Below are 12,779 nucleotides of genomic sequence, written 5' to 3'. Positions count from 1 at the left end.
ATAATCCAAGTATAAGGCATAATCCAACGTAATATCATGACTTAACAACAATTAATCACAATTAGAAGTGAAGGTAGAGATTCTAAGACTTACCAAGTCTTCCTCGTCGTCTATCATCAAGGACTCACCATAATTGTGTAGAGATTCTATCAACTTGAAGAGTAACATCATCACACAATGATTACCAATAATACAACAAGGCCAATTGAATCTCTATAACAAAATTCATCTTTAGATCACAACTTGAGAAAATGTATATCGGCTAACTTCACATTATAATTCATAAACCTAAATCACATATTTTGATCTAGCATGATAGGCCTATAATTCATCTTACTTAAGTCACAATAGAACCATACGATAGTAATCAAATAAACCACAAACTCAATTGAATTAACACAATACCGTATAGGTCAAGATCACTACCTAGAGTTAGGGATGGAGGATCATATTCTTCAATTTAGACAAAACCGTCAACAATTACCTTAAACAAGTTGAATTACATGTTAATATACACAATATAAACCTAAAAATTCATTGATAACTCAATACATAATTTCAATTTCGTAATTGAATGAAATTCATAAGAAAATTCAACTTTTTTATATCTGATTTGGAGGAACCCTTTGAGGATAGAATCTCATAGGTTAATAGAACCCATACCTTAATGTTTCTCAACGATTTGATGAAAAGAACCATTTTTTCCAGCCCCCAAACCTTAGTTCTTGCTATCCTTCAATGATGAGTTCATGTAGAGAGAGAAATAAGCGAGAAGGAAAACAGTTTATTTTGAGAGATGTCTTCACGTTAATGAGGGCTAAGGGTATTTATAGTGGGGCTTAATTAACTTGATATCCTTTTAATCCCTAAATAACCCCTAGAAAACTGAATTAAATGACATTATTTAATATTTATCAGTGAAACTTGACCCTCACCAATGAGACCTCAATCGATTGTCCGTTGGTGAGTCGACGGAAAACCCCCCTCCATCCTGCACTCCGTCATCTTAGTAGGAGACATTGTAGGAAAGGGCTTCCTCCAATCTTTCTAAGTGTGGGATGACGGTGGTCTCGACACCCCGTCTAGCCATTGACGCCCAGTCAACCCCCTTTCGTCGCGTGTAAAAGTATCTAGGTACCTTCACAAATCATTCAATGTTTGGGAAGACGGTGGCCTCACTGCCCTGTCGTCTGTCCTGTCGATGCACACTGCTAGGTAGTGCTGCATCAAACTGCTTGGGTCCTCCTCAGGGGCCTTTGGTTGGTTCTTAGGGATTTGTACCCAGACGTTTCAATAATGAAACAACTTAAACACCCATTATATACCTTTCCACCAATTTTCATACATTTTCGACTCCTAAAAGTTATTCAAAAGGATAAGGCACACTAACATCCATTTGATCCAACTTCTCGGATATTATTTGTCATTTTTGTACTTAAACCTCCTAAATGACCTATATTCAATAAAAATTGACTTATAAATAGTGTTTAGTCTTTATGACACCTATGTTAGGATTTACAATGAGTCTTGATTTTCAAGGTGTTAGAGATTGGGACTTCCTTTACTTTAACAACTCAACTTCCAATAGGCATATCTCTCTCATAGTTTATAAAAAATGTGTAAACTCGTGACATCGGAAAGATATTGCCAAGGATTTTCGACCATATCAAGAATTACCTCTAACTCTTCCTGATCTAGGAGTTATGTCCATTTGAAAATTACCAAAACTCACTTTCATATCTTAGGTAATTTTCCTGATTTTTCTTTTTTTTATTCAAAAACAAATATTTTTAGTTTCTTAGCTTATTCCTAGATAATTCAAATTTGTGAAATGTCGCGATAGCTCATCCTTGGGAACATTCGTCCTCAAATGAAATTTCTTTCACTAACCTAAGGATAGTACACTAGTTCAACACTCAACAAACAAAAACAAGTAACCATATGCTTACTCATACTTTAATAAGTAACATAAAGAGAATTCATATCTTGATCTGCATCCTTTTCGATTTAAAAAAGATGTATATATGTGTTCTTCATATCCTTTTCAGCTTTCCAAGTCGCTTATTCAAAAAATTTGTTTCTTCAAAAAACCTTATCTTATTCAACTTCCTTTGTTCTCAACTTGCAAACTTGTCAATCTAAAATATGAACTGGAATCTTCTAGTAGGATAAGTTATGCTTAATACCAAACATTTTCAGTTGGTACAATCAATGAAGGATCACCCATGCACTTCATCAACATTGAGATAAGGAACACTGGATGAACTGCTGCCAACTCTTGTGGTAATTCAGTTGTAACTCATAATCTACATTTCCAATTCTTTTGTCTAGGTGATAAGGTCTAATAAACTGCGGGCTAAGTTTCCACTTCATAAAAACCTCGTAACACCCTTCAGGAATTAAACCTTCATCTATGCCTAATCAGCAACTTCAAACTCCAACGTCTTTCTCCTAACATTTGTGTAGGATTTCTGATGACTTTGTGTCATTTTCATTATCTGTTGAATCACCTTCACCTTCTCCATAGCTTGGTGAACTAGATCTAGTTATATCAACCCTGCTTCACTATTCTCGAACCACCCAATGGGAAATTTGCATTTTCTCCCATAAAGATCTTCGCGTGGAGATATTTGGATTATCGAATGATAACAGTTGTTGTAAGCAAACTCAATCAGAGGTAGGTGATCATCCCAATTCCCCTTGAAATCAATTACACAAGCCCTCAACATATCTTTTAAGGTCTTTATAGTACACAGTTCTTGCCCATCCGTCTAAGGATGAAAACCAGTGCTTAATTTCACCCTAGAACCTAACTCTTTGTAGAAATATTTCTTTACATAGACAGTAAATTGTGCACCTCTATCTATAATAATAAAAAATGGGACTCCTTGAAGTCTCACTACCTGTTGAATGTATAACTTTGAGTAATCCTCTAGTGGCAAAAAGTGGGCTGATTTTTTCATTCTATCGACAATCACCCAAATTGAATTTTACTACATACGATACATTAACAATCCAGTGATGAAGTTCATTTCAATCACCTCCACTTCCATTCCAGCAGTTCTATATTTTGAGCCAACCATCAAGGCCTTTGTTGTTCTACTTTAACTTGTTGGCAATTCGGGCACTGGCAACAAACTCAGCAATCTCCTTTTTCATACCTTCTAACCATCTAATCTATCTGAGATTGAGTTATATTTTGGTGAACAAGTATTATAAGTTTTTGTGATTAGTGAATATGTCGAGATGAAAACCAAACAATTAGTGTTGCCATATTTCGAAGCAAAACTTACCGCAACCAATTCTAAGTCATAAGTTGGTTAATTCTTCTCATGAACTATCAATTTTGTGTAGGCATAAGCTATAACTTTCCATTCTATACTAACACTAAGTCAAACCCCACTATAGATGCATCACAATACACAACAAAACATTGAGTACCTTCTAGTAAGGTCAACACTGGGCAATAGTCAACCTCTTCTTCACCTCCTAAAAACTTTTCTCACAACCTTCAGACAATTTTTAATTCTGTTCTAAGTCAAATTGATTAAAGGATATGTGATAGATGAAAACCCATCAACAAACCTTCTATGGTAGCCAACCAAACGCAAGAATATCCTTATATCAGTTGGAGACGTGGGTCTAGGCCAACTCTTAACTGCTTCAATCTTTTGGGTATCAAATTTAATCCCAACACTTGAAACTATGTGACCCAAGAATGCCACGAACTTAAGACAATACCCACACTTTGAGAATTAAGCATACAACTCTTCATCTTTCAAAGTGTAAAGGACTATCCTGAGGTGAGTAGTATGATCTTCTTCATTCCTTGAATAGATTAGTATATCATTAATGAAGATGATAATAAAACATATCTAGATAAGATTTGAAGACTCTATTCATAAGATCCATGAATGTTGCACGAGCATTGGTCAACCCAAAGGACATGAAAAAAAACTCATAAGGCCCATATCTAGTTCTAAAAGTTGTCTTTGAAAAGTAGCATTCTCTAACTTTCAACATTTGTTAGCCTCATATGAGGTAAATCTTGAAAAAAGAAGAAGCACCCTGAAGTTGATCGAAAAGATCATCTATCCTTAGAAAAGGATACTTATTCTTGATTGTAACATTATTATATTGACGGTTAGCTATACACAGCCTAAGGGAACCATCCTTCTCTCTTACAAACAAGACCGAATTCCCCAAGATGAGACACTTGGTCAAATAAAACCCTTATCTAACATATCTTTCAATTGTTCTTTCAGCTCTTTCAACTCTACTGATGCCATTCTATATAGCGGAACAGAGATAGGAGGAGTATCTGAATGATGTCTATGCTGAAGTCTGTATGGGGAACACTTACACCCTAGTTTCTCTCACAACTCGATAAAAACAAAAGTTTTACCCCTATTACTTCTTTTACATAGAGATATTGAAAAACAAAATTTCACAACCCCTTCCCATTTAATCACATGTTTTCGTAAGGAACTTAACTAAATAGAAGTAACTGTATATTTAAGTTAAGTGTAAACCATTTTTCTTGTGGGATCAACCCCAACCTAATAGTTGGGTTCTTTACTTGATACAACCGCTTATACTTCTTTAGTGTGTCCTAATTAGAGCATACAAAATTTTGGCGCCATCGCCGAGGAAAGTGTCTTTTATATTAACCTTAATAAGGTTACTGAAGTTTAGTCAATGATTTCCTGATTTTACTTTTTCATTTGTTTTTGTTTTTCTCAAGTCGAGCTCTAATGTATGTTATGTAGACGGAGCCTAGGAGAACTGCTAATTCCGTTCGACCTTGAACTTTATCGTAGAGTGGAAACTCAATGGAACCCAATAAATCTTGTTGATGGGTTAATAAGGCATCCTCCACCAGCTCTTGATGCACAAAATCAGGTAGTTGCAAAAAATCCAGTTGATGATGCTGTGAGGATGCAGCCCCCCATCCCACGCCCTTAAGAGTTCTATAGGAGTAATGTTAACATCACTAATTATGGTGGGCCTCTTGTTCTACCTCATATACCCCATGGGAACATGTTCATGATAACTAGTAGTTTGATGCATATGCTTACTGCGAGGGGTTGGTTTGCAGGGCTACCATCAGAGAATCCACACGCTCAAATAGAAAAACTGAGCTATGTGTGTAAAATTATTGTGGTGAGGCAAGGTTTAGATATGAACTTCATTGTTGTTTGAGTGTTTTCTCTATCACTGACTGGAGATGCCGCGATATAGTTTGTTGAGTTGCCCTATAATTCTATATATACATGGGCTCAATTCAGGGATATGTTTTTAGCTCTGTCCTACCCGGTGTCCAAGAATCTCAACCACAACTATAGTGTGAACAACTTTGTGGCACTGCCTGGAGAGTCGATAAGTAGATTTTGGGACATATTTACTGCGTATTTGAGAGGCGTTCCAAACAAGCACATTGATGATGAGTTATTAAAAGAGTATTCTATCGGTGTCAAAATAATAACAATAAAGCAGTAGTGATACTATAGCGGGATATTCTTATGGTGAGTGCACATATGTCGAGATCATAGAGAAGTTGGAGAACATATCCCGCAACAATAATGCTTGGAGTACTAGAAAGTCAGACACTAGGAAAAACACCTTTACATGAAAGCTACACATAATGCGACTGCAAATGAGATTCCTGAGGAAATGGCTCAAATGAAAACTAAGTTAGGATTTGTATTGAAACATGTCACTTGACGCGCGAAAGGTAGATGCGTTTAATTAATTGACTAAACCACCACCGCCAGCGGATGAGTACTATTATGAAGAGGATCTTTATGCAGTAAATGATTAGACGGGCTTTTTTTTACCAAACACCGAATGCTCCAACAAGGAGAATTAGTTTCTAGGTCAAGGAAACCAAGGTCGGAACTATGGTAACTACAATACAGAAATTATCAGAGTTGTCCCTATGTTCCACCTCGAAATTTGGATGTTGCTTATAGGGATGGTGGAGGTAGTATGACGCAAGTTGAGGATACGTTATGGAAGATCATTACAAGATTTGATGCTAGTGATGAGCATGCCAAGGAATTGAGAGGTGATTTATCTAACATTGGGAAAAAGTTTGATGTACATGTGGTCTCAATTAAGCATCTTGAGTTACAAATAGGCCAATTGTTTACTACTATGAATCCACGCCAACCGGCCACTCTTACTAGAAATACCATCCAATATCCTAAAAATGATGGACATTTCTCGGAAGTCACTACTTCAGGAGGTAAGTAAACTATTTATCCACCTATGTCGTCTGTGGTAGAAGAAAAGATGAGAAAAGACGAAGAGGTTGTGGAAACTAGTAGTGAATTGGTGGACTAAACAACGAAAGAAGCAGAGGTACCCCAGAAAGTGGTCCCTATTCGTAGACCTCAACATCCATTCCCTCAGATATTAGGGAAGAAGACTGAGGATACAAAAATGCCGATGTTTTATCACTATGTTGAAAAAAACATTCCAGCAATGACCCTTCGAAAGAAGCTTTGAAACAAAATTTCGATTATGCTTAGTTCATGACGGATATGGTTACACAGAAGAAATCGGTAAGTTTTGAGGATAATGACCGAATGCAACATTAGAGTGCTATTTCTACATGATCTCTCGTGCATAAGAAGGAAGATCCTGGCGTTTTCGCTATTCCTTATAATATCGGAGAAGGAAGATCCTGGCGTTTTCGCTATTCCTTATAATATCGGATTATTACACTTTGCCAAAGAACTATGTATTGTAGGTGCTAGCATAAACTTCGTGCCTCTTTCCAATTCTACAAAATTGGGTTCGGGTGACCCAAAGCCCAGTGCAATACACTTACTGAAAGTCGATCGAAATTGAAAAGGCCCATCTGGATACTCCATGATATGCTCATCAAAGTTGATTTATTTATATTTCTATTCAATTTTATGATTCTTCACTGTGAGGTGGACTTTGTGGTTTCTATTATTCATGGGAGGCCGTTCCTTATCATTGGTCATTCCTTAATTGATATTGAGAAAGATTAGATGAAGTTTAGGTTGAATAATGAAGAAGAAACATTCAACATTGATAGGTCCATGAAGCTGAATGGTGAACTCCAAACGGTATATGTTATATCCTACAAGGTTGAGAGTATGTGTGCAGTAAAAATTAAAGAATGCCCAAGTGTTGAGACACCAGCGGCAGTGATTATGAGTTTTGAGATTGATGGTATTGAATACCCTTTGGTTGCATCACTTGAACAAAATGAATATCGGTCAATACCAAAGAAATTGGAGTTAGATATGAAGCATCGTGAGTCTATACCAGCAAGAGCATCCATTTAGGAGGCTCAAAAATTAGAACTTAAGGCTCTACCACCTCAAGTGGAAATGTATTCTTGGGAAGAGATTACACTTTGTGGGTTACCATTTCAGCGGATTTGAATGTGAAACAAGAAGAGGGTCTGCTGGATGTTTTGAAGAGGTTCAAAGGTGCCATTAGTTGGACTGTTGCAAACATTATTAGGATCCCTCCCAGTTTTTGTTCACACCAAATCCAACTCATGCTTGATTAAAAGCGTACTATTGAGCACCAGAGACGGTTAAATCCATCTATGAAAGAGGTAGTGAAAAAGAAGATCATTAAGTGGTAGCTTGTTCCAATGAGGTCGTTCATCGGATAGAGAGTTTGTGTGGATTATCGTAAGTTTAATTCATGGATGGAGAAGGATCATCTACCTATGACATTCATGGACTAGATGTTATATAGACTATTAGGAAAAGGATGGTAGTATTTCTTTATGGTTATTCGTGTTACAATAAAATTACTATTGCCCCCGAAAGGTTCAAGAGAAGACCACATTTTCAAGAGGATGTCGTTTGGGTTGTGTAATGCACCTGCCACCTTCAAGTGATGTATGATGTCGATATTCTCCAATATGGCGGGGGAAATTATTGAGGTGTTTATGAATGATTTTTCTGTTGTGTACAACTCCTTTGATCGGTCTTTGAGTCACTTTGACGAGGTTGTCAAAAGACGTGAATATTTCAATCTTATGCCTTATGAGGAAAAATGTCAATTTATGGTAAAAGAAGGTATAGTATTGGGCCATCACATCTTGGAGAAGGGGATAGAGGTTGATCGAGTGAAAGTTTAATTTATAGAGAGACTTTCTCCACCCATCTCTATAAATGGTGTGAGAAATTTACTGGGACATATGGGCTTTTACCGAAGATTTATTAAGGATTTCGAAAATTTCACTTCCTCTTTGCAAATTAATTGAGAAGGAATGCAAATTTTATTTTGATGAATCTTTTCTAAAAGCATTTCGAGATTTAAAGTAGAAGTTGGTGTTTGCGCCTATTTTCATTTCGTGATTGGAGTAAGCCATTTGAAGTGATATGTGATGCTAGTGGGGTTGCTCTTGCTGTGGTATTTTGACAGAGAAGGGATAAAATCCTTCACCACATTTATTATGAATGTAAGGTCCTAAATAAAGCACAAAAGAACTATAAAGTGACTGAACAAGAGCTTCCTGCAGTAGTATATGAATTCAAAATATTTTGCTCTTATTTTCTTGGCACACGAGTAATAGTACCTACTGACCAATCTTCTTTAAGGTACCAGATGTCAAAAAAGGATATGAAACCACAGTTGATTAGATGGGTGATATTATTGAAAGATTTTAATTTTGAGGTAAAATAAAGAAAAGGGATTGAAAATCAAGTTGCCGCTCACTTGTCTAGGTTAGAGGATGAAGCTATGAGAAAGTTCGGTAAAAAGGCTGAAATTGATGATAGCTTCCCTATAGAGAATATATTAGCCGCTTCTTATGATTTGATTCCATTGTTCACGGATTTTGCGAATTATCTGGCGTGTGATATAGTTCCATCAGACTTGTTCTTCCATCAGAGGAAAAAGTTCATCTATGATGTGAAAACTTTCTTTTGAGATGAGCTTTACCTATATCGGAGTTCTGCTTATGGTCTTATTCGTTGTTGCGTGCCACAAGTGGACATGTTAATTGTGTTGGAGGCATGCCACTTCTCTCCTGTGGGTGGGAGCCACAAATGGATCAACACTGCCCACAAAATTTTTACAGTGTGGGTGCTATTGGCCAACCATTCACCAATATGCTTACGAGTTCGCCAAGTCATATTATTGATGCCAAAGAGATAGTGGAATTTCAAAGAAGCAAGAGCTCCCTTTAAATCCCATTATATTGGTTGAGCTATTTGATGTATGGGGAATTGGATTTATGATCATGTTTGTGAGTTCTCATGGGATGAAATATATACTTGTAGTTGTGCGTTATTTGTCAAAGTGGGTAGAAGCTAAAGAACTTTCTAATAATGAAGTGAAGAGTGTCATTGCATTCTTGACAAAGAACATCTTCTCTAGATTTGGAATACCGAAGGCCATTAAAAGTAATGGTGGATCTCACTTTTGCAATAAGTTGTTCAAAGGGATATTGGAGAAATATAGGGTTCGCCATAATGTAGCTAATCCGTATCATTGACAAACTAGTGGGAAAGTTTATGTGTACAATTGAGAGATCAAGCAAATTCTGTCAAAAAAAGTAAATGCTAATAGAACGGATTGGTCAAGGAGGCTTGATGATGCTCTTTTGGCCTACCGGACTGCATACAAGACCCCATAGGTATGTCTCCATATCAACTTGTATATGAGAAGTCTTGTCACATGCCAATCAATTTAGAGCACAAAGCCACGTGGGAATTGAAGAAACTGAAGATGGATTGGAATGAAGCAGTGGAACACAGACTTAATGGGTTAAATGATCTTGATGAGTTTAGCCTAAAAGCGTATGAAAGTTCAGACATCTACAAAAATAAGATGAAGAAGTACCACAATCAAAAGATTGAAAAGCGAGAATTTTTGGTTGGGGACTTGGTGCTTCTGTTCAACTCTAGGCTACGCTTGTTTTTGGGCAAACTCAAGTCAAAGTGGACGGGACCATTCCTTATCACTAAAGTGTTCCCACGTGGAGTGGTTGAGTTGGAAAACTAGGAGGGCCCATCAATGGGCAAAGGATTAAGATCTGGCTAAGGCATGCGGAAAATGTCCATCAATGGTTGAGGCATATTGCCTTGATGAAGTCTGAGTAATCAAGGATCTTCCCTCGTGGCGCAATGTTAAATCAAGAGATTTTTGGGAGGGAATCCAAGATGTATCCCCTATCCAACAATAGGTATTCTTTCCTTTGTAGGAATAGTTGCATTTTGTTGTTTAAATTTCTTTTACTCATCTTCATGATTTGTTGTTATTCGTGTTGGCTAGAAATTATTTAGGGTTCGTATATGAAAAGTGTACAGAAAAACACAAACAAAAATAGCATAGTGGATTGTCATTGTGTAGGGACCAAAACAAAAATTCTACAGAAAATTGTTTGGTGCACAGATCTACAAACCCCATCAACGGGCCATCGTTCGATCGACGAACTATGTTGGTGTCTGTACATCCTAGGATTGTCTTGAAATTTTTCCAAGTCTTAATACAATCAGTGGTCAAGTCGACCATACGTCGACTGACATACAGACCGTCGACGGGTTTTTGTCAATCCTAAAGCACACGTGTCCCGACCCCGGCCGGTAACATCAAAAGAAAAACCGTTCATTAGACTTAAAAAAATTTAAATTATTAACCCAATCGTTTCCCTTCCCTTATTACCATACTTTCTCATCAAAGCACGATATTTCCCCTTCAAAATTCATCAGATTCCATCAAACTCCTAATTCTCCAAAATTCCCATAAACATCTTCTTAAAAAATAATTCTAGTTTGTTCCTATTGGTGTCTCCAATCGATGTTCAATAAGGACACATACGTTGTTGCAATGACCACTTCCATAATCTTTCCACTACGATCTTCACGTATTTTGATACAATTTGCTTGATGAATTCTCGTTCATACACAGTTGGAAATGAAATATAGAATGCGGATCTTGACAAAGGGACAAAATTATATGCTTGTGTTTGTTAAAACATGGGTAAAATGTCCCTTAGAATGATAGAAAGTGAATGGGTAGTCGTGTAATCTATTTAAAATTAGTTTATAGACTTTTAGACATAGGGTTTGGTATCATCTTTGAATTAGAGTATGAACCTTGCAAAATTGAAACCCTAAGGATGAAGAAATGGTCTTTTAATTGTTGATATGTGTTGGGTAAACTTTTGTGGGTCTCAAAGGTGTCAAAATTATATTAACTCTCAAACCACAGAAGTAGACTATGGTCCATCGACTTATCGACGAGCCATTTTGCGCTTCCGTCATTTCCAATTGAGACCCTGTTTTTAGAGAGTTTAAAATTTATTCTAATGGTCAAAATTGGAATGTGGATTTTTGTTTCCTTTCTTTGTTTTGAATGTTTTCAATGCGTGGTAAGATTTCAATGAGGCTAACATCTTCTTTACAGGTACATATGACCCCTAAATGGACATCATTTATCCCTGGGGAAGCTCCATATCGGTGAAACTATCCCGTCGAGTTATTTGCACTTCTAACCATGGGAAGGATCCCAAATCTGGACACCAACACCCCTAAACTAGTTGCAAGAACCACGCAGGGTACAACCCATATGGTGGCTTTCAACATCGTAACTGTCTCCTAGTCTGATGAGAAGTCATACTAACTAGCACACTATCTGGGTCTGCCTCGGTTTGAAGTAGAGTCTGGCTCCGAAGCTGCAATAGTTTCAAAGTCGTCCCACTCTTCGGGTTTGAGTGAGGCCACTGCCTGGTGTCTTGGATCACTTGGAGCCACTCTCTTGGAGGTCCTGCCCGCCAAGCCTCGTCTGATGAGGATCATAGGTTGGAGTCTGCTCTGGCACCCTAGAAGGATGTTGGTGCACTTGTTTCTGAGGAGTTAGACCGGTGATGCGTATATGGTCAATACAAGGTCTACAGGGACACATTGTTCTCAATGAAAATGGGTTTATGACCGGGTTTGTGACAATCAAGCAAAGAGTTCTTAGAGGGAGACTTCACAAAGTCCCAGATGTGCAGAGATTGATCATCCGACACAAGCTTTAGTGGATGGCTAAGATTTTTGGCTCGCATAACGATGAGATGGTTCAAGAGTTCTGTGCCTCATATGTTGCGAATATCAGAGGTTCTTTTGATAGGTTAGATGAAGCCCCTAAAAAAGACCCACTCACCAAAATGTTAGTTCGCGGCTAGCAGATAGTGAAAGGGAACTATCTCGATTTCAAAGAAAAATTTACATAGAATCTTTGAAAAAGACATTTTTTCATAAGAAAGAAACATATCTCCGAACACCGTCAATCGTTTCTTGTATGAAACCTCTACAGGTATTACTCGGCCCCCCTTGACCCCGGAGCTTGATTATAGGTGGGATATGGTCAAAAGTAGCATGTTTCAGAGGAATGTGGAGCAGAGAGATATAGGTAAGAGGTGTCTTGCTCTGCACCTGTACATGACGACAAGGGAGTAGACTGGGTGTTAGACCCCATAGGCCATATCAAGAAGTCCAACCTCACTTTCACAACCGTGTTCTTCTAATTGTTGGTCCACCATGTCCTATCCATTATTGGTGCAAATAACATAATTACATAGGATAGAGCGGTATTGCTAGCAGCTTTAGTGGATGGTTGGAGATCGACTTCACAAAATTATTGATCTTAGTAAGACATGAGAGGATTTTAAAGACCTCTACTACTTACCCATTTGCCTATATGATCATCCACTTATGAAGAGATGCCAGAGTACTCATTTGGCGTATAGGTTTTATAAGGAATGAGGCCAATGTGGTAGCACCGCAGAGCGT

This window comes from Solanum lycopersicum, chromosome 9, assembly GCF_036512215.1.
Source record: "Solanum lycopersicum chromosome 9, SLM_r2.1".
NCBI lineage: Eukaryota > Viridiplantae > Streptophyta > Magnoliopsida > Solanales > Solanaceae > Solanum > Solanum lycopersicum.
This window is presented reverse-complemented; position numbering follows the sequence as displayed.